The sequence below is a fragment of the Equus przewalskii genome, chromosome 16 (assembly GCF_037783145.1).
Source record: "Equus przewalskii isolate Varuska chromosome 16, EquPr2, whole genome shotgun sequence".
NCBI classification, from domain to species: Eukaryota; Metazoa; Chordata; class Mammalia; order Perissodactyla; family Equidae; genus Equus; species Equus przewalskii.
In genome coordinates this window covers 76,034,214-76,057,437 of record NC_091846.1, presented here as the reverse complement: position 1 = coordinate 76,057,437, position 23,224 = coordinate 76,034,214, and the positions used below count along the sequence as shown (strand labels likewise).

At 37.7% G+C, this 23,224-nt stretch overlaps 1 protein-coding gene across 1 annotated transcript in view; it reads right to left on the bottom strand.

Annotated features, from left to right (window-relative positions):
- TNFSF13B (TNF superfamily member 13b) overlaps positions 1-23,224 on the bottom strand; it is a 79,189-nt gene that overhangs the window by 35,280 nt on the left and 20,685 nt on the right. The window lies entirely within an intron of this gene.

Sequence of the window (23,224 nt, the reverse complement as noted above, 5' to 3'; positions counted from 1 at the left end):
TCATGCCCAACCAACTCAAGAGAGGGCCACTGCCCATCCTACATGCAGAGCACTTTAAAACAAGTACCCATTCTGGATCAAGCAGTGGGCAACCCTGAGCATAGAGGGCTGGGGCTTCCTCCACACAAGGCAGCAGGGCAGCTTTGGCCCGACCCAGACCTGGGGCAGCCACTCATTGCCTTTCATTCGTCCTCCACAGCCGTCACACAGTTAAATTTCTCTGAAGACAGGTAGAAAACTAAGTGGCATTCACGAGCTCTTGGATTTCTCATTAGAGGAACACAAGGAAGTTATTACTCCATAAATCAAAGATCTGTTTCCTGCAGAGGAAGTGGTTTGACAATAATTTAACTGAAATTCTGTTAAACAAATAGCATGTTCATATTCATGGAATAGCACACCACTCAAGTTTATTCGGGGAGAAGCTACCAGACCACAGAGGGTTCTCTGTCAGTATGTAGCTGCTTTTTACCCACTTCTTTTTCTCAACTGGAGTGTCAAACCTTCTCCTGTAACACAGCTATACTGAATTTAATAAACACATTGAGATGTCACGTTTCTGCCCCATCCGCTCAGGACTGGGCAGATAGGAACATGTGATATATTGGAAAAGCAATGAAGTGATGCGTTTATTCAAAGGGACTGAACCACAGCATCAAGCAAACATCTTCTCTGTGACCATTTGCTTCTTATGTTGACAACCTCAAAATATTCAAAAAGCTTACGTATAAACTTCTGGCTTAACAGTACTATGACGAATTAGCCAGTTTGGGGAATCTCTCCTATACCCCTTTCTTTGAGGAAAAAGGAATCTTTTGTAGGGATTAGACCACTCGGGCATGGAGACAACAGCTCTTCCATATATGCAGATGTGCTGAAAAATAAATCTAGGTACAACTGGCTTCCTAACGTGCTCAGAATACGGAAAATAGTTGGATACAAATAATTATTAAATTTCAGAAATAATTCGTGCTGTTTTCTGGCAGAAATAGAAATGCAGTCAGTTGCTATTATAGTGAAATTTTATTTGGAAGGTTAAGTGCTAATTATGGTGGAATTAACTGTGAAATAATATGTGTTTAAAATTAGACAACTCTGGTCATTCCTTATACAAAAAATAATGTCAGTGTCTGGCAATGCTGACTTCTCTTTCTTAATAGTTACATTAAAAAGAAGAGTGTGGGAGCCGTCCCGTGGCCGAGTGGTTAAACTTCTGTGTGCTCTGCTTCAGCAGCCTGGGTTCTTGGGTTCGGATCCTGGACCTGGACCTGCTCCACTCATCAGCCATGCTGTGGAGGCATCTCACATACAAAGTAGAGGAAGATTGGCACAGATGTTAGCTCAGGACTAATCTTCCTCAAGCAAAAAAAAGAAAAGAAGAAGATTGGCAATGGATGTCAGCTCAGGGTGAATCTTCCTCACAAAAGAAAGAGTGTGTATGCATTTACCGGAGCTTGATTTTTGTCACTGTTGGAAAAAAGATCCACTTTTTTAAGAAAGCAGTTGCATTTGTGAATATGTCCTCAATTGGTTGTGCAACTCGTTTCAGATTTAATGCTCTTGAATAAAACTGTTTGTGCGTTTTTAAGAAATTTCTGTTTACTTCAATACTATTTTCAATGAGTGCAATTTAGTTTGTCATTCCTTTATAATCCCTACATGATAATATTTTCATTGGTATTAAGATGGATGTGTGTCAGTCAATGCAATCGTCTACATATTTCATGTACGTGAATGAATTTTTCTATTTTAGATACACAGACACACAGAACATACATTGACACACAGGGACACTCAAATAGCACCTGGTCAGATTCGACCACCTCAGAAACGTTGGGAGCACTGATAAAGTAATAATACCCATGCAGGAAATATTACTTATGAAACTCTCTGCCTTTAATGAAGCAGAGTTTGAAAACATTTTTAATGACTTATTTGAATTTTTGTCTACTAAACGTGAGAGGTAGAATGATGGAAGTTAGGAATAGAGGCTCTGAAGTCAGACATACCTATATGCCCAATTTTGCTTCACCATCTTAGCAGAGTCTTTGCTGCCCCAAATCTAGAAACTGGTTTTGTTGAGATATCCCTCTTTATGGGATGCTGACCAAATACACGTTAAAGTCCTCATCTTGCAGTTCCGTCCTGGTGACTCCATCCACATCGCTGCTGATTGCTGAGAGTGGACCGATTAGCGAGGTTTCGAACAGTCACATGTGAAAGGTGGACTCTTGGGGGGCCCATGAGAAAGAGTTCGTCAGCTTTAAAGAGAAACAATAAGACCCTTTTCTTCTTGCTCTGTCACATGTCTACAGATGACAACCTAGAACTGTACCAACTGCTGTGATACCCAGGCTGAGAGGCTGAGGGTCGGAGAGGAACATGGAAGATACCTGGGTCTCTCGTGTCTCTATTGTGCTGCTGGATTAATCAGCTCTTCGTGTTCCCTATCTGGGGACTTCTTCTGTTGAGTAATACTTCTTCCCTGTTCTTTAGGCCAATTCGAGACAAGATTAGATGTTAATGCACGCAAAGACATCCTAACTAATTCTGCTAGCTTCAGGATATTTATATTCCCACAACCAAAGAATTTTATACAGAACAGTTTCGAATGTCTTTTCAGAATTTGTCCAAATGTCCACATTTTTAAAACTACAGTGTAAAGAAAACAGGTCAGCATCTATTGCTAGAAAAAAGAATTCTTTTATTAAGAAGAATATTACTTTCAGTTCTACGATAAAGTTATTTATTTTATTTTATATTTTTGCTGAGGAAGATTAGCCCTGAGCTAACATCTGTGCCAATCTTCCTGTATTTTGTATGTCGGTCGCCTCCTCAGCATGGCTGACAGTGGTGTGTAGGTCCGCACCTCATCCAAACCTGCAAACCCGGCCGTGGAAGTGGAGCCTGATGAACGTAACCACTATATCATGGGCCAGCCCTGAAAGTTATTTTTTGATAACTTCCGTTACTTAGTAGTGTTAGCAAACTTAAGAAAACAACGTCTTTAAAAGTGCTATTCTGTGGAGATGTAATTAACGGATCTGTCTTTTCTGTGTGGAACCAGAATAAATTGTCACCTCTTCCAGAAAAGAAAATATGAAATCATAATTGTGGGTCTCCCTGTAAGGAGAAAATCACCTCAAATGAAAGAAAAACCAAGGCGGGAGCCCAGGGCATTCTAAGAAAGGTGCAGTGTGAATGCATCTTTCCTCTCTTTCCTACCAGCTCTGAGTTACCCACTTTTCTGACCCAAACTGTAGCGGAGCTGGAGACAGCTGCCTGTTAGGGAGATCTTGGGCTCTACCTGGCCCAAGACAGAGAAAAGCGAGGTGAAGCTTTTTCCTCCAAAGTGAGGATGTACAGTATTGTACCTGAGACCCGAGTCTCGGTGGACCTTGGAATGAATGGGAGAACAGAAATCGGGGGACCCGGGCGGCGGTTACCAGGAGCCCCACGTGAGGTGCGCTGTCTCCTCGGCGTCCGAGAGCGCGCAGGGCACCAGATGGGTAGAGCTGGTCCTCCGTCTCTGAGGCTGGGAGAATAGAGGGGATGCGGGGAAACGGAAGCCTCCGGGATGCCTCCTCAGTACACGGCAAGTTTTCCCCCGGGTACAAAGCATGCTTATCGCTTAGAGAGGACCTGAGGCCAGCTGGGATCAAGCAGCACACACCAAGCCCTTAAAGAAAACTGCCGAGGGCGGGGCCGGTGGCGCAGTGGTTAAGTTCCCGCGCTCCGCTCTGGCGGCCTGGGGTTAGCAGGTTCGGATCCTGGGCACAGACATACACACTGCTCATCAAACCATGCTGTGGCAGGTGTCCCACATATAACAGAAGAAGATTGGCACAGATGTTAGCTCAGGGCCAATCTTCCTTACCAAAACAAAAAAACAAAAAGGAAACTGCTGAGAGAGACGTTTAGGGGAGGTAAGGAGTCACAGAAAGACAGGGAACACGGAAAGCCCTCTGCACATACACGAAACAGAGGTGACAGACAACTTGACATTTAAAAATTAATAGAGGCCTTAAGAAGATTCAGTGATGGGAAACTCTGGGGGAACTAAAAAAGATTCCCATAATTTTCCAATCTAACAGTTTAATAGATGAACTGAAGGAAAGGATGGTCACTTTTGAGCTCTGAATGACTCACCTGCAAGCTCAAGTGGAAGTAAAACCTCAAAACACAAGAGTGGAGACCTAACATGCCAGAGGTAGAAGACATGGGGGGGGGGGGGGGCAAGATTTAAAGAGACAGTGATTTTAAAGCATGTAGGAAAATAGAAAACACCCACCTTTCTTAATCTATGAAAGATCTGAAACTACAGTTGGAAAGTGCTTGACTAGTCTCAGGTGGAAACTCTGAGAAAAGCAGAGCCAAGCAAGGCCCGAAGAAATTCCTGAACATAGCAAAATTTGTGAGATATGTGGAAAATAAAGCATATCGAAACTTGTGAGATGGAGCTAAGGCTATTTTTACAAGGACAATGACAACTTCAATTGCATATTTTAGAAAAGAAGAATGGAAAGCAATGAGCTGAGCATATGGTTCACAATGTCCTAAAAAATTAAAGGAGCAAACGCAAACTAAGCTTAAAGATAAAATGAATATAAAAAGAGGAGAATAAATTAATAAAGTAGATGGCGAGGGGCTGGCCCCGTGGCCGAGTGGTTGAGTTCGCGCGCTCCGCTGCAGGCAGCCCAGTGTTTCGTCGTTGGTTCGAATCCTGGGCGCGGACATGACACTGCTCGTCGAACCACGCTGAGGCGGCATCCCACATGCCACAACTAGAAGAACCCACAACAAAGAATATACAACTATGTACCGGGGGGCTTTGAGAGAAAAAGGAAAAAATAAAATCTTTAAAAAAAAAAAAAAAAAAAAAAAAAATAAAGTAGATGGCGAGCAACCGCACAAGAGAAAGGATAAAATATTTGGTTATTTGAAATGGCAGATAAAATAACTTGCAGAAAAACAAAAGAAAAAATGAAAGTACAAATTTACAGTAACAGAAACGAAAAATGGGACATTTTTAGAGCTATTACAGATCCTAAAATAATGCTAAGAGAGTGTTAGGAACAAATTTTTGCAGTAATAATAAGGGGAAATGGGAGTATACATACATTTCTTTTTTGTATAAGAAAAATGAAATAATGAAGCAGGGAAAAAATTGTCAGATGAAAGATATTCATCATTCATTCCTTCAATAACATTCTAGGTGCTAGGGATACAAAAGAAAAAAGGAGAGAAAAACTGAAAACTCCTGCTTAATGTGTTGATTCTATTGTGTAAGATCATCCATTTCAAGCAATTTCAGTTTTTCTTTTCTTTCTTTCTTTCTTCTTCTTTTTTTTTTCTTTGCTGAGGAAGATTAGCCCTAAGCTAACATCTTCCTCTACTTTATGTGTGGGTTGTCACCACAGCATGGCTGACAAGTGGTGCAGGTCTGCACCCAGGATCTAAATCTGCAAACTCAGGCCACTGAAGTGGAACGCACTGAACTTAACCACTGTCCCATGGGCGGCCCTATGAAGCAATTTCAAATTTTATTTGATAGATTTATGCAAAATAATTTCTTGTCTAGTTTTCTATTTCTTTTGTATCTGTGGCTGTCTTTGCTTTCTAATTGTCTACCTGTGATTCTTTTCTTTATTTCACAAAAGAATAGCTAAAATTTATCTGTTTTGTTATTGCTGTCCAAGTAGTCAGCAGATGGTTTCACTTATTCTCTTTATGATTTGCTTTATTCGAACTGTTTGTTTTGTTGTTGTTTATTCTAACTTCGTCAGTTGAATGTTTAAGCACTCATATCCTTTCTATTTTATATAAAAATATAGGTTATCAAATTTCCTATGAGATTCTTTGTGAAATTCAATCATATTCGATATATAATGTATTTATTATTAATAGCTTTTTAAAAATCTGACAGATTAATTTGGATTTCTACTTTGACTTGAAAGTTATTTTAAGAGATAGTGGTTACTTTGTTTTAATGTCTGGGCATTTTTTCCATTTTTCTTACTCTTTCTACTTTATTGTATTGCTTTATAATTTTCTCTTACTGTTTGTATTTATAAAATTTAATTTGAGTTTTTTTGTGGATTTGTAATATTGTATTTTGTGTAAATGTAACACAGGTACTTAAAAAGAGGTACATTCTTACTAATTTTATTATTTGTCTGCAATATCCTTATTTTTTCTTTATATAACCTGTCACAGACTAACGGATTAAAGTCTCTATCGTTGTTTCTGTGTATTTCCAGTTGTTTTTCCTGTGGTTTTAGCTTTATGATTACTGATGTTATATTATTTAGCATTATATTATCTGGTGGAAAGCTATTCAAAAACGAGAGGAAGATAATGACATGTCTATCAAAAAGAGGTTTTTTTCCAAAGGTACAAGGAATGCTTACAAACTTTAATCAACATTAACAACTCAAAAAAATAGTTTTTACAGGCTCCTGTGATGCATAGTTTGTGAAGATGTGAGAACGAACCCTCTGGTGGAAGCCCATTTGCAATGTGACTTTGTAGCTCTTCCTATCAAAAGCTTTCTCTATTTTCTTCCCCTTGAATCTGAGCTGACCTCGTGAGTTGCTTTGGCCAGCAGAATGTGTCAGAGATGACCCAGTTTCAGCTTTTCCCTTTTGGGCTGCTTCCCTGAGCCCACCGTGTAAGAAAGTCAGTCTAACCTGCTGGAGGATGGGAAGACATGGAGAAGCACCAGAGTGTCCGAGCTGAGAGCCAGCAGCCGCAGACGAACGTGGCAGTGAGGCCACCTTGAGCTGTCCAGTCCCACATGGCTGCCAGAGGCACGCAGCCACAGGAGAGAACTGGGGTGGGACCAGCAGAAGAACCTCCCGGAAAACCCACAGAATCACAAAATAATAAATCACCACAGCCATAAGCCACTAAATTAGTAGTGTGTTACTCAGCAATAGATAACTGAAACGTCACATTCACTGCTTAAAATTTAGCAGAAGTAGAAATCATTACGAATAGATGATCAAAGAGTTGTTTACTTGAAAATGTAAAAATAGATTCACAGATAAAGTTTGAATCAAAGAGGGAGGCAAAACTGAAGTTAGAAATTTCCTAGAAAGCAAGAGAAGGAGAACACTTCATACTAAAACATGTGGGCCGCAGCAAAGGCAATACTCACCAAGGGAATTCCAGCGTTGAAAACAAAGCTTTAGACAAAACACAGTGATACTCACAAGAATTAAATGCTCATCTGAAGAAATTAGAAAAGCAATAAAATAAGCCAAAATAATCCAGAAAATGAAAATTAATAAAGATACTAGACATTGATGATTAATTGTTAATTATGTATTGCTAGTTATGATGGGAGCAAAGCATACTGTTTTAAAAATGTAAAATAGTAAAGTTGTTTTTGAAATCAATCTGATAATACCTAGTAACATTGAAAACACATACACAATTCAAGTCAATAATCTTACTACAGAGAATCTATCCATGGGAACAGAACAAAGTAGAAAAAGACATATATATGGTCTCAAGTGAAGTTAAATTTTATTATGTTTAGTCCTCTATTGGGAATCTGTGACCTCTTGTGTTTTCTTGCTAGTTGAAATATAAAGCTAGAGATTCTCCAGCTCTCAAATTGTTTCATTACCAAGTCTGAATGCCCAAGAGAAATGCAAATTTTATATGAAAATTTGTAAATCTGTGATAACTGTGGACAGTTATAAAACATGTCTAACATGTAAGAATTCATAAATTGTACTTAATTGCTTCTGATTGAAATTAACTCACTCATTTTTTGTCTATTCCTCTTAAATATAAGCCTCTTTGTTCTACCACTGGTATTAAAAAAAATAGAGAGGGTGATTTCCAGAATTCTAACCAAAAGCACAATCTGTTATCTCATGGCTACAGCTGTTTACATAGTTTAAACTGAATAATGAGCCTCTAATAGTTTCAGAAATTAAACACAATCCAGACCCACACTCAGGAGAAGCAATCAGCATGCAGGGCAAAAAGCATGTGAAATTTTCATTATTGCTTATCAACCAGCAATAATTAACCAAGGGTAACAAGTTTAACCAAATAAATGAAGTACTGTCAACTGTAGTCTGCTAGCGACTGTGAAACCCTTTCACCATTTCGGGATACTAATCTTAAATCATTAACTGTAGACATTTTTTGACTTTTTGAAAAATTGCATTAAAATATTCATAATATAAAATTTGCCACTTTACCCTTTATTAAGTCACTCTTCCATTTCTCTTTAATATGGTTGACTTTTGAATTTATAATGCTCACTCCATCCCAGACAAGGAAACCTATTTGATTTTGGGAGCCCTCTGCGTGTCCCGCGTTTTGCAGCGTATGGAGGAGGTGCACACCGTCGCAGGCCTCAGAAGGCAGCAGGGCGTGTGGAACCAAATTGCAGCCAGCACTCAGAAAACCCCCGTGCTGGGTACAGTTGAGTGACTAGTTTGGTCACTGCCCTCTTGGGTTTCATCTTATTTTCTGTAGAAATTTAAGGTCTCCTCTACTCTAATCAGTGCAGAGCAAGGCATTTTAATTCCCAGGACCGTCCTTTGCCTGCAATGCCTCCTCTGGCCCTAGATTTGTTTTTTTTAATTGTGGTAAAAAACACATAACATAAAATTTACCGCTTTCAAGTGCACAATTCTGTGAGGTTAAGTACATTTACATGGTTGTTCAACCATTACCTACTACCATCCATCTCCAGAACTTTTTCATCTTGCAAAACTGAACCTCTGCTCTCATTGAACTAACAATTCCCCTTCCTCGTCCCTATTCCCTGGTCACACCATTCTACTTTCTGTCTCTATGATTTTGACTACTCTAGAGACTCATATAAGTGGAATCACACAGGACCTGTTTTTGTGACTGGCTTATTCTACTTAGCATAATGTCCTCAAAGTTCATCCATATTGTGACACGTGTCAGAACTTCCTTCCTTTTCAAAGCTGAATAATATTCCATGTTTTGTATGGGTGCCTGCAATTAATGTAGGTTCCCTGAGTCCCAATCCACTGAAGGGCTGAATAAAACAAAGAGGCTGCTGTTCCCCTGAGTAAGAGGGAAATCCTCCTGCCCGACTGTTGAGCTGAGACATAGGTGATCCTGCCTTCAGACTTGAACTGAAATATTGGCCCTTCTCGGGTTTTGAGCCTGCCAACTTTCAGACTGGAACTTACACCATCAGCTCTCCTGGTTCTCAGGCCTTCAGACCTGTATTGGAATATGTACTTGTGTGTGTGTGTGTGCGCGCGTGTGTGTGTGTGTCCTGTTGACTCTGTTTCTCTGGAGAATCCTGACTAATACAATACCACATTTTGTTTATTCATTCATCTATCAATCATAGATGATGATCAACTTAGGTTGCTCAATGAAGAACTTAGGTTGCTGCCATGTTTCAGCCATCGTGAATAATGCTGCTATGAGTATAAGAGTGCAAATATCTCTTTGAGATTCCGCTTTCAATTCTTTTGGATACATATGTACAAGTGGAATTACTGAATCATATAGTAATTCTATTTTTAATTTTTTGAGGAACCTCCATACTGTTTTCCATAGTGGCTGTACCATTTTACCATCACACCAACAGTGTTCAAGAGTTCCAATTTCTCCACATCCCTGCCAACACTTGTTATTATCTACGTTTTGACAGCAGCCATCCTAATGGATATAAGTGATATGTCATTGTGGGTTTGATTTCTGTTTCCTCCATTAGTGATGAGTAATGAACATTTTTTTAAACCTCTTTAAAAAATTACTTAAAAAAATAACACTAGAGCCAGTCTTGATGGCCTAGCAATTAAAATTTGGCACACTCCACTTTGGCAGCCCGGGATTGGTTCCCGGGTGCAGAATGACACTACTCATCCATCAGTAGCCATGCTGTGGCAGCGGCTCACATAGAAGAAGTAGAAGAATTTACAACTATATGTGACTATGTACTAGGGCTTAGGGGGGAAAAGGGAAGAAAAAGTAGGAAGATTGGCAACAGATGTTAGCTTAGGGTGAATCTTCCCCTGCAAAATAATATTAATAATAATAACACTAATGCTAACTTATTTACAATGTGAAATAAAGCTACAGATAGACAGATAGTTCTTGTTCATTGATTGGCAAATTTTCACAAATAACCTCAGTCTTTCTCCTATGTATCTCTTTTACTCTCACACTCACAACACTTCTGACAACAGAAATGTGAGAGTTTTCCCCGATCAGCAATTCTCTGTGAAACCAGGTGAGTGTGCTGTAATTCAATTCAATTCTGACATGATATACCTGGAGACAGTGTCAGATTCCACAGGTTAAGGACTCAGTCCCACGACACTGCCCCTACCCCACTTCAGATAACAATCACAAGTCCAGCTTGCCTTCTGTGCTTCTGAGGGATTGACTATAAATCAGAGGTCCTCACAACCACTTCCTAGGGTTCAATTAATTTGCTAGAGCAGCTCCCAGAACTCAGGAAAACACTGTTTACCAGTACTGTTCACAGTTTGTTATAGAAGGATATGATAAAACATACATAGGAGCATCCAGATGGAAGAGATGCATAGGGCAATGTACATGGGAAGGCACGCAGAGTTTCCACGCCCTCTCCAGGAACACCACTCTCTCTGTATCTCCATGCATTCACCAACCAAGAAGCTCTCCATACCCTATAATTTTGGGATTTTTATGAAAACTTCATTAGGCATGATCGATCGTTAACTCCATTTCCCAGCCCCTCTCCCCTCTCTGGAGAATGGGAGGTGGAGCTGAAATTTCCAACTTTTAATCGTGGTTTGGCCTTCTTGGTGACCAGCCCCCATCCAGAAGCCCACCAAGAGTCACTTCATTAGAACAAAAGACACTGCTAGCACCTAGAATATTCCAAGGAATTTAGGAACTGTGTGTCAGGAACCAGGGTCAAAACCCAACATATATATTTTCTGAATAAGTTTTTAAAAAATAATACACACACTAACATTAACAAGGTGAAATAAAACTGTAGATAGACATTTCTTGTTCATTGATCAGCAAGTTTTCTCAAATCTGGTGATTCATGTGCAAATACACTAGTGAAGAAAAATTAGAAGCACAAGGTTGCTGAGTTCATCAGGGGATTTAGTTGCGTTAATTTCGTAGTTACTGTTACCAACACATGTTAGTACAATAAACCTACATTCTCTGCAAGGACATGTCTGCTTTGACACCCACACTCTCTAGGTCACTGTCTCCTTGCTCACATTTGAGGCTTACTGCCAACGTGACTTCCATTTTCTAAGCCCCCATTCCTGACCACTCCTCTCTCTAACAGATCATAGCTTTTCCTTTGGGTTTGTTAGTCTTGTCTCACGGACCATTCTCCTTCTTAAGGTGATTTAGCATATGTTTAATCTATTACAATTTGTTCTATAATATAAAACATAAAAATCAAGTACCATGTACAACCAGATGAAGATCCAGGTTCAAAAAAAATAGGTTTAAACATATTTGGGGATAAATTGAGGAGAGTTGAATATGGATTGGCTACTTTGGTGTTAAGGGTCTTAGGCATAATATGATATTGTGCTTGTGTAGGAGAATGTCCTTCTTCTTAGGTGATGCAAACTGAAGTATTTAGGGGTAAAATGTCATCATACCTGCAACTTACTTTGAAATAATTTAACATAAAATAATAGATTCATGATGGATATAACAGATTGACAGTTAAGTGGAGCCAATATGGAGGAAAACATAAGCAAACTCTGAATCTAAGTGACAAAAGAACGGTTACTCATTTTGCTGTTACTTCAACATCTCCGTATGCACAGCATTTTGTAATTCCCCAAAATGGAACAGAAGGTCAATCACCTTTTCTATTTATAAGTTCCGTGGAAAGCAAACGTTGGAGGTGGCATCTCAGTGTTTCGTCCATGTACGTAACAATCCTTTTTCTAAAAATTAAAATAATGACACAAAGTTGGGGTAAAAAGTAGCTTTTTGATTTAGCCACTGTTTCTTATTTATAGCACTGCATTCGAAATTGCGTTTTTGGTGTGAAAATAGTCCAGCTAAACAACTGTGCCAGCTTTAATGACATTCTCTTGCTTCTGCCCTTTTTTCCAGAAGGCAAGTCAGCTTCTTTTTACTCTTATCCTTCAGAGTCTGTGCCCACCGCATGCAGTGTTGATTCTGGATTTTTTGAATCATACAGCATCTCTGTCAGATTCCAACAGAAAGGCACCGAGGACAAAGACTGGAAAGACAAAAGGCATGTCTTCTGCCAAGGAGGGGAACCCATATCTGCTAGCGTGTAGGACCTCTGATGGGGGTGTCTGTGTGGGTACTAAAGACAAATGGTGTCCTTAAAAACCAAGGAAAATGAACTCATGGCTGAGTCTGGTATGGAAGAAATGATATTTCCTTAAAACTAACTCTGGATTAGAATGGACCAATACAGGCTTAAAGAGCAAGCATTTCAACAGTTGTCATAAAATATTGAAAATCAGAATCACTGCTCCCACTGAAGTCAAGTGGCTCTTGAACCATTCCAAGGAAGAGATTAGGGTACCCTGACTTCAGAACCATCCTCCACTTCATCACAATGATTGACAATCCAGCCAGAAAGGTCAGTGAGGGCTGAATAAGATTTAATCTGATTTAGAAAAACAAGGAAACATGATGCTTCCTGTTCCCAAGTGTAAGGGAGTCATTCCCTTTCAGAGAAATCTATTCTTTCCAATTATAACACTATTGTCTATTTGTTTTGCGTGTGCATACATTTATTTGCCTGTTAATTGTTTATCTCCCCAAACTCTATGAAGGTGGAAGCTGTGAACCAAAATATAGTACAGTGACAGATGTACTGTAGATGCTCCATTCACTGAAAGAATTAATGCAATAAATAGTATCCAATGCATAGGCTACATGTGCTTATACATTGCCATATTTATATAATAAACAATTTAGGTTAGTTTATCCAAATGTGCACTTGTCTATTTACGAAAATTATATATACATATATACAATATTTCCACTACTTTGTCATATTGCTCATTATTTCAACATTCTTCCATTTCAAAATCTTATTAGTAGGTCTTAGACTGATAGCATGTTAGATTTCTGGTAATTTAATTTGTTATACTTCAGGATGGCAAATATGATGTATGTGAATTAATTGGAATTAATTAATTAAGATTGGTTAATTATTTTATAGAGTTACCTTGTCTGTATTACATCGTAGGTTTTGCAAGAACCAAAAAGATTGTCAGAAATGATCTTTAATTGGCAAAATCAGTGAACTTCAAGATATCTGTTAGTGAGGAGTGATATGAAAGGACCCACTGCCTCTGCACATGCAAGGACAAGAAGCTGGTAAGCCCAACCGTCCATGGTGCCCTGAAAGGATGGATCCTGTTAACTCTATGTCTCTTATTTCAAGGGAGATCCTGCTATCCTAGCAGCTAATTCATGAAGCATGCAGATCCCATCTCAAAAACATTATCGAATAACATTGGATTGAGCCATTGATACAAGTGCTAGATGCACCAGAGGGCAGAGAAAGGCACCTCTCCCCTCTGTCCACTGTAGCCACCCTTGCTTGCTAATTAGAGTCTGTACACTTGGAGGCATTAGATTGAAGACTTGTTCTCATTGTAACATCCCATCTGGTTGCTAGGTGGTGGGGGTGGGTCTCACACATTTCTGCCTCTAACATCTAGAAAATATAGATATTCACAAATGTAAGCAGATACTTGCTACAGCTGACGATCTAGCAAATAAACTTTACAGATCTGTTAAAAGGACTTGAAATTTGAAGTTCAATATGAGCTTTCGTGTTTTTCAATTAAGTTTAGATACTTAAAATCTCAACAGTGGATTATTTTATAGATATATATGTACGTGTATACATAATGACTGCTGTTTAAATGGCAATTTACAACTGAACTATTTTAAATAACTTTTCTTTATTAGGCAAATTTACAAGCTGATCCACAACACCCCCACTTCTAATATCATATCATTAGAAGAGATTTCATCTATGAGCTAGGGGAGGCGAAAATTATTAAAGCAATCACACACAAAAAGCCACCCTCAACTTGACCTTTTCAATGTTAAGTACAACAAAACCCACATTGTTTCCCAAAGCTCCTTTTGATCGAAAATTATGTCACTTATATTTTGGGTCAAGATAATATATACTAATTATAATAAGCAAATAATTCTGAGTTTTTTACTGACTAATGATCTCTTCCTTCTTTCTCCTCCCTACAGAAGTCTCTTTCCCTGATATGTAACCAATATCAACAGATTGATGTACGCACTGTGTATATTATGTATACAGTCAGATAACATGTACAGACAAATTTTATGCCAACACCTCTCTTTCCTCTTTCTCTCCCTCTCTCTCTCTCTGTGTGTATATAAATATATATACACATATATACATATGTTTTTATATTTTTATATTTTCTCGCTAATGGACTAATACTATTAACATTGTACTGTAGCAGATTTTCTTCAATAAAATATATCAGGATGTTTATCATGGATATTTTTTTGAGATCAAAAAATATACATTTAATTCCCTCTATAATTTATTCTATTATTTCCCACTTATGGAGCTTCAAGCTGTTTTACAAGTGTTTTGTTTGTTTGTTTTGGCTACTACAAAAAAATGCTACATCAAACTATAATTTTACCGGTGTCCTCACCTAATTATATTTCTAGGATAGACTCCCCAAAGTGAAAACACTGGATTAAAAGTGATAAAACAAATCTTAAATTTTCATAGATATATGCAATTTGGTCTCCAAATGTTGTAACAATTCACAAATCTGCTGGCAACACTTCCTTGTACCCTTGGCAGCATAGGATCTTATCAACCATTTAAATTTTGTTTCTGTTGATCTTGAAAAACAAAACAAAGTCTTGTTCATACACTGACACCAAATTAAGTTGTTATTCCAGCTATCTCTGGAGTGAAATGTCCTACCTACTTCTATACTAATTTTGCTAAAAATTAAATTCTTATGGTTTTAAAATATAATCACCAACAAATCTTCCTAGAACTCATATATTCCAAAAGAAATATACTTGCACTAAAAATGTTCATTGTGTCCTCCTCCCTTTCTCACATCCCCTTTTTGGACCATCTGCCCCACGAACAGCCCAGTTTCTGAGTAACAGAGTTGAGGGCATTTTTGGTGGCACCAATTATGGGCTAAACCCAAGGAGAGCAGAAGTCGTTCTGCTAAGAGAGAGCAGAAGAGGTGTGAGACCATGTGACTCATGACTCCAGAGCAAGACAGACAGAAGCCTCATTCATTGGCTCTTTGGTCAAATGGTCATGGTAGGTCCTGCTTCCGTTGGCATTTTACAAAATTCAACACTCTTTCATGATAACAACACTCAATAAACTAGGAATAAAAAGAAATTACCTCAACGTAATAAAAGCATGTATAATAAGCCCACAGCTAATGTCATACTCGATGAAAAACTGAAAGCTTTCCCTCTACGATTGGTAACAAGGCTGGAATGCCCATTCTTGACACTTGTATTCAAAATAGTACTGAAAGTCTTAGCCAGAGCAATTAGGCAAGACAAAGAAATAAAAGGCATCCAAACTGGAAAGAAAAAAGTAAAATTGTCTCTGTTTACAGATGATACAATCTTATATATAGAAAACCCGAAGATTCCACCAAAAAACCTATTAGAACTAATAAATAATTTCAGGAAATTTGCAAGATACAAATCAACACACAAATATCAGTTATGTTTCTGTAGAATAACAATGAACAATCTGAAAAGGAAATTAAGGCTACAATCTCATCTACAATAGCATTAAAAAGAATAAAATAATTAGGAATAAATTTAACCAAGTAGGCAAAAGACTTGCACACTGAAAACTCTGAAACATTGCTGAAAGTAACAAAACGAGACAAAGGCAAATAAAAAGATATTCCAAGTTTGTGGATTGGAGGACTTAACATTGTTAAAACGCCTGTAATGCCCGGAGTACAGACTCAATGCGACCCCTGCCAAAACATCAATGGCATTGTTTGCAGAAAATAGAAATAATCATCCTAAAATTCATATGGAATCTCAAAGGATTCTGGATTGCTAAAACAGTCTTAAGATAAAATAAAAACAAAACTAGAGTCTTCAGACTTCCTGATTTTAAAACATGGTACAACATTACAATAATCAAAACTATACGGTGCTGGCATTCAAACAGACATATCGACCAATGGAACAGTATAGAGAGACCAGAAATAAACTCTCATGTATAAGGCCAAATGATCTTTGACAAAGTTGCCAGGGCTACACAATGGGGAAAGGACCGTCTCTTCAACAAATGTTGCTGGAAAAACCAGACATCCAATACCAAGAAGTGAAGTGGGACCCTTATATTACAACATATACAAAAATTAACTCAAAATAGATTAAAGGTGCTAGCTTCATGGCCTAGTGGTTAAGTTTGGTGTGCTCCACTTCGGTGGCCTGGGTTTAGTTCCAGGGCACAGACCTATGCCGCTCATCAGCGGCCATGCTGTAGCAGTGACCCACATACAAAATAGAGGAAGACTGGAACAGATGTTAGCTCAGGGCAAATCTTCCTCAGCGAAAAAATAAAAATAATAAAGTAATAAAATATATTAAAGACCTAAATGTAAGACCTGCAACAGTAAACTCCTAGAATAAAGCATACAAGAAAAACTCCATGACATTCGGCTTGACAATTATTTCTTAGATCTGACAACAAAAGAATAGGCATAGAAAGCAAAAATAGACAAATGGGACTATATTATACTTAAAAACTTTTGCACAGCAAAGGAAACAATCAACAAAATGAAAAGACAACCTATAGAATGGGAGAAAATATTACAAACCATGTATCTGATAAGGAATTAATATCCAGGATATATAAAGAACTACAACTCAACAACAACAACAAAACCCTAAATAACTATTTTTTTTAAGTGGGCAAAGGACTTGAATAGACATTTCTCCAAATAAGATATACAAATTACCAAGATACACATGAAACACACATGAAAAAGATGCTCCACATTACTAGTTATCAGGGAAATGGAAATCAAAACCACAATAAGATATCACCTCACACGTTTTGGGATGGTCACTATAAAAAACAAAAAAACAGAAAATAAAGTGTTGGCAAGAATGTGGAGCGAGTGCTAACCTTGTGCTCTGTAGGTGGGAATGTAAAAATGGCTCAGCTGCTATGAAAAACAGTATAAAATTCCTCAAAAAATTAAAAATAGAAGTACCATATGCTCCAGCAAATCTTACTTCCTAGTATTTCTCCAAAAGAATTAAAAATAGGATCTCAAAGAAATCTTTGCCTACCTATGTTCATTGAAGCATTATTCACAATAGCCAAGAGGTGGAAGCAACCTAAATGCCCACTGACTGATGGTCAGCTAAAGAAAATGTGGTGTACAAATACAGAGGAATACTATTCAGCCTTAAAACAGAAGAAAAGCACGTCATATGCTGCACCATGGACGAACCTTGAGGACACTACACTAAGTGACACGGCAGTCACAAAAAGACAAATACTGCATGATTCCACTTATATGAGGTATTAAAAGTAGTCAAATTCATAGAAACAGAACGTAGAATGATAGTTGCCAAAGGAAGGAGGAGGGGGAAAAGAGGAGTAGTTAACAGGTGGAGAGTTTCAGTTCTGTGAGGTGAAAAAGTTCAAGGGTTGTTTTGCACAAAAAGATGCATAGAGCTAACGCTAACGTACTGTACACTTACACATGATTCAGATGGTAAATTTTATGTTATGTGATTTTTCACCACAATTTAAAGAGAAGATAACTGACTGATGACAAAATAATGACAACAGTGAAATTTATAACATACATAGAAGCAAAATATGAGACCTCAACAGCACAAAGGCAAGAAGGGGAAAAACATAAGTACATCATTTAAAGGTTCTTAAATTGTATGTGAAGAGGTATAATATTATTTGAATATAAACTGAAAATTAAAAAAGGATTGTGTGAGAACTTAAGGAAAGCCTCAAGATGAATATTTTTAAGATATTAATTCGACTGAAATTAATAAATAGTTCATCAGTTTGTAGGGTTTTTTTAAGAAAGTAACTTGCTGATTTGAATATTTGTATGAAAATGCAAATGACTTAGAATACTCAAGAAATCATTAAAAAAGAATAAATGTTGAGTATACTAAGTGATTTCAAAATTTTCTCTGAAGCTTCAATAAGCAAGAGTGATACTGAAATGGAGAAGTCAATGGAACAGAATAAAAAGGCCAGAAACAGTCTCTCTTTCTCAATCTCTGTCTGTCTGTCTGTCTCTGTCTCTCTCTCTTGGCTGGTATAATGGCAGGAGAGGCTACTACAAAGGCTGTAGTAACTGCCTTGATCTTCTGCTCTTGGCTGGTGAGTGCCTATAATTCCAACTCTAAAAATTTTAAAGTAACAGAAAGTCTAAATGTAAATGCCATCATCTCTCTCTTCTACTCTTCATCATACATTCACTTCTGCCACCGCTACGTATTGAGCAAAGGAAGAAAAGAAAACATAAGAACTAACTTTGTCACCATTCTTATTGTCAGCCTAGAGAGTTGACATTATTAAGCAAATAAAGGTGTGATAATCCAATAGTAATGAAGGTTGTTGATAATGACCCAAATTCATGAATAAATCTCATTTAACAGAGAAGCAATAAATTGAATTAAAGTGTATGTCGGGAACATGATTGTAGGTTAAGATTGTTAACAAAAGTGTTTCAGAAAATGGCACTTGGTTATTGTTACACGCAGAGTAAACATTACTGGGTTGAGCCTCCTTACCCCATTAATTCCTATGGACTCTGCACTGTAATAAAAGGAGCTGTTCTTAAAAGGAGCCATTTTTTGCCATGACATCAATTTTCTAATCTTTTTCATCATGATACTATATACCAAATTTTATAACCCATGTGTATTTACATAAGCAATTAACCCTCAGCAAGCTCAGGAGCTCTCTAGTTGAAGATTAAGCTCATGCATTCGCTCAAATTTTGAACAAGCCTGCAAGTGTCTCATTCTCTTTCTCCCTAGGGACACCTTCTCTCATTCTCCTACCCTTTAAATGTTCAAATTTCTCAGGCTAGGTCCTAGGTTCTCCTTTCCTTTTAGACTCTTGCCTTAGACATTCTCATTTTTTTTATTGTGGTAAAATATGCATAACATAAAGTTTTCCATTTTATCCATTTTTAATATATAGTTCAGTGCATTAAGTACATTCACATTGTTGTGCACATTCTTGTGGTATCACTGATGGCTACTCAAATGCCTATCTTTAGCCCAGATCACTTTCCCAAAACCTGATGGCCTTTCAGCATCTCCCATTGGATATTATATCATCCAGGTTTCTCTTAGGCACAAGCAACATAAACCATCTCCAGTTAATTAACTAAAAAAGGATTTTATTGAAAGGATTGAGAGTAACTCCCAGAATCTTTGGAAAGAATTAGAGAATTATGCTCATAGAATATATATATCTCCTCTCCCAATCACAATGCAGTATCCGGGCCATAAAAATACCACTGCTGTTACCACTGGGAACAAATCCTTAGCTCGTACCACCATTTGCATTTATGCATCCGGGAACCTACTGCTAGAACCATAGGTGCTGGAGGCTCTGAACTCTGCCCCACATTAGCATGGATTTTATATGGCCTTCCTATTCCATGTCACCAGCCTCCAAGTCTGGAGCTAGCGTGTCCTTCTGATTGACAAAGTCTGGGTCATTTATAGACCTTGCATCTCAGCTGTGAGAGGAGCATCCCGTACAGAGAGACTGGCTCTGACTCATCAGATGAGGAACTGCCAAAGCAAAGGGCAGGTGTTGGACAGCCGGAAAGAACGAAAAATGTTCATTACTTTGTTTTATAGGCACTTACAACTCATTATGAACTAATTTGAACTCCTGGCATTTCTCCCCAAAACTTTTTGTGTCCTCCCAAGGTATTAAAGGCAGAGAGAGAGAGGTATTCATTCTATATTCTCCTGCACTCCTCTTCATCAGTTACATCCTGAGTATATCTTGAATCTATCCACTTCTCTCCAGATCCACTACCATCATTTGAATCCAAGAGTTTTTTCTTAGACTATTCCTGAATTCTCACCCACTATAACAGCTTTATTGAGATATAATTTACATGCAATGCTATTCACCCATTTAAAGGTACAATTCAATGATTTTCAGTATTTTCACAAAGTCATGATATAGATTGGTCACGACAATCTATCCTGGAAAATTTTCATGACCCCCAAAAGAAAACCTGTATCCATTAGCAATCACTTTTGATTTCCCCGCAATGCTCCTAAATTTAGGCAACTACTCATTTACTTTCTGTCTCAATAGAGTTGCTTATTTTGGACATTGCAAATGAATGGAAACATACAGGAAATAGTCTTTCGTGACTGGCTTCTTTCACTTTGCACTATGTTTTCAAGGTTCATCCATGTTGTAGCATTTATCACTATTTCATTTCTTTCATTGCTGAGTAACATTATTCTATGGATGCTTCACACTTTATTTATTCAATCATCACTTAATGGACATTTGGATTGTTTTCACTTTTTTGCTATTATGAATAATTCTTCTATGAACAATCATGTACAAGTTTTTGTGTAAACGTGGTTTTCAATTCTCTTGGATACATACTTAGGAGTGGAAATCCTGGATCATATGCTAACTCCATTTTTAACATTTTAAGGACTGGTAGACTGTTTTCCAAAGTGGCTACTCCATTTCATATCCCCACCAGCAATGTGAGTGTTCAAAACTTCTCCACATCCTTGCTGGCACTTGTTGATGTCTGTCTTTTTGATTATATCCATCCTAGTGGACATGAAGTACTCTCTCATTGTGGTTTTGATTTGCATTCCCTTTACTACTGTCATTGAGCATCTTCTTATGTGCTTATTGGCCACCTGTATATCTCCTTTGGAGAATGTCTATTCAAATCCTTTGCTCATTTTTATTTTATTTATTTGTTTATTTTTAATTGCAGTAACATTGGATTATAACATTAGATTGCTTTCAGATGTACATTGTAATATATTTCGAATTCTGTGTAGATTACATCATGTTCACCTCCCAAAAACTAATTATAGCCCATCCCCTCACATGTGAGCCTAATCACCCCTTTTGCCCTCCCCCGCTTCCCCTGTGGTAACCACCAATCCAATCTCTGCTGCTATGCGTTTGCTTGTCGTTGTTTTTATCTTCTACTTATGAGTGAGATCATACAGTATTTGACTTTCTCCCTCTGACTAATTTCACTCAGCATATTACCCTCAAGGACCTTCCATGTTGTCACAAATGGCTGTATTTCACCATTTCTTACAGCTGAGTAGTATTCCATTGTGTATATATACCACATCTTCTTTATCCATTCGTCCCTTGATGGGCACCTAGGTTGCTTCCAAGTCTTGGCTATTGTGTATAACACTGCAATGAACATAGGGGTGAAGGTATCTTTATGCCTTTGCGTTTTCAAGTTCTTTGGATAAATACCAAGCAGTGGGATAGCTGGGTCATATGGTAGATCTATCCTTAATTTTCTGAGGATACTCCAAACTGCTTTCCATAGTGGCTGCACCAGTTTGCACTCCCACCAGCAGTGTACAAGGGTTCCCTTCTCTTCACATCCTCTCCAACATTTGTTGTTTCCTGTCTTGTTAATTATAGCCATTCTGACCAGAGTGAGGTGATACCTCACTGTAGTTTTGATTTGAATTTCCCTGATAGCTAATGATGTTGAGCATCTTTTCATATGCCTGTTGGCCACCTGTATATCTTCTTTGGAGAAATCTCTGTTCAGATCTTTTGCCCATTTTTAAAGTGGGTTGTTTGTCTTTATATTGTTGAATTGTAAGTGTTCTTTATATATTCTAGAAACAAGTCCCTTATCAGACGTGTGATTTACAAACATTTTCTATCATTTTATTGGTTTTTTTCACTTTCTTGACAGTGTTCTTTGAGGAACAATCCAAAAAATTTTTATCAAGCCAAATTTATCTATTTTTTTCTTTTGTCACTTGTGCTTTTGGTGTCAAACCTAAGAAATCATTGCCTAATCCAAGGTCACAAAGATTGTGACTACATTTTCTTCTAGGTTGTTGCCCCATTTTGAGTTAAGTTTTTATATGGTGTGATGTAGGAGTCCAAATTCATTCATTTGTATGTGTATATCCAGTTGATGCATCACCATTTGTTGAAAAGACTATCCTTTCAATAATGAACTATCTTGGCACTTTTGTCAAAAACCAATTGACTGTAAATATATATGTGTCATAAATAAGTAATATATAAACATATATATACATACACGTTTATTTATGGACTCTCAATTCTAGGCCATTGATTTATATGTCTATCCTTATGCCTGTAGGTCTTGATTACAGTAGCTTTGCAGTAAGTTTTGAAATCAGGGTATATGACAGCTCTGACTTTGTTGTTCTTTTTAAAGAACATTCTGGATCCCTTGCATTTACATATGAATTTTAGGACAGCTTGTCAATTTCTGCAAAAAAATCAAAAAACAAAACATTTGCTAGAAAGTGTTTGATGTGTTGATCAATTTGGAGAGTACTGCCACCTTCACAATATTGTCCTCCAATCCATAAACATGTGACGTATTTCCATTTATTTAGGTATCCTTTTATTTCTCTCAAATATGTTACGTGGTTTTCAGAGAGCACATTTTGCCTTTTTTGCTAAATATATGCCTAAATATTTCATTATTTTGGGTGCTAGTGTAAATGGAATTGTTTTTACTGTATTAGGGCTGCCATAACAAAGAGCCATAAACTAGGTGACTTAACCAAAAAAAAAAATCATTCTCTCACAGTTCCGAATGAGAGAACCTGAAGTCAATGTGTCAGCAGGACCAGGCTCTCTCCTCACTTCTGACAGCTGATAGAAATCCTTGGCATTCCGTGGCTTGCAGCTGCATAACTCCAACCTCTGCCTCCCATTGTCACATGATGATCTTCCCTCTGCGTGTCTGTGTCTTTACTCACTAGTCTACGTGTCTGTCCCTATGTCTTTTCTCTTCTTAAGGACACCAGCCTGTTGCATTAAAGGCCAACTCTATCCCAGTAACCTCATGTGAACATACATATTAATTACATATGCCAAGACCCTATTTGCAAGTAAGCTTACATTAACAGGTACCAGGGGTTAGGACTTCAATAGTTA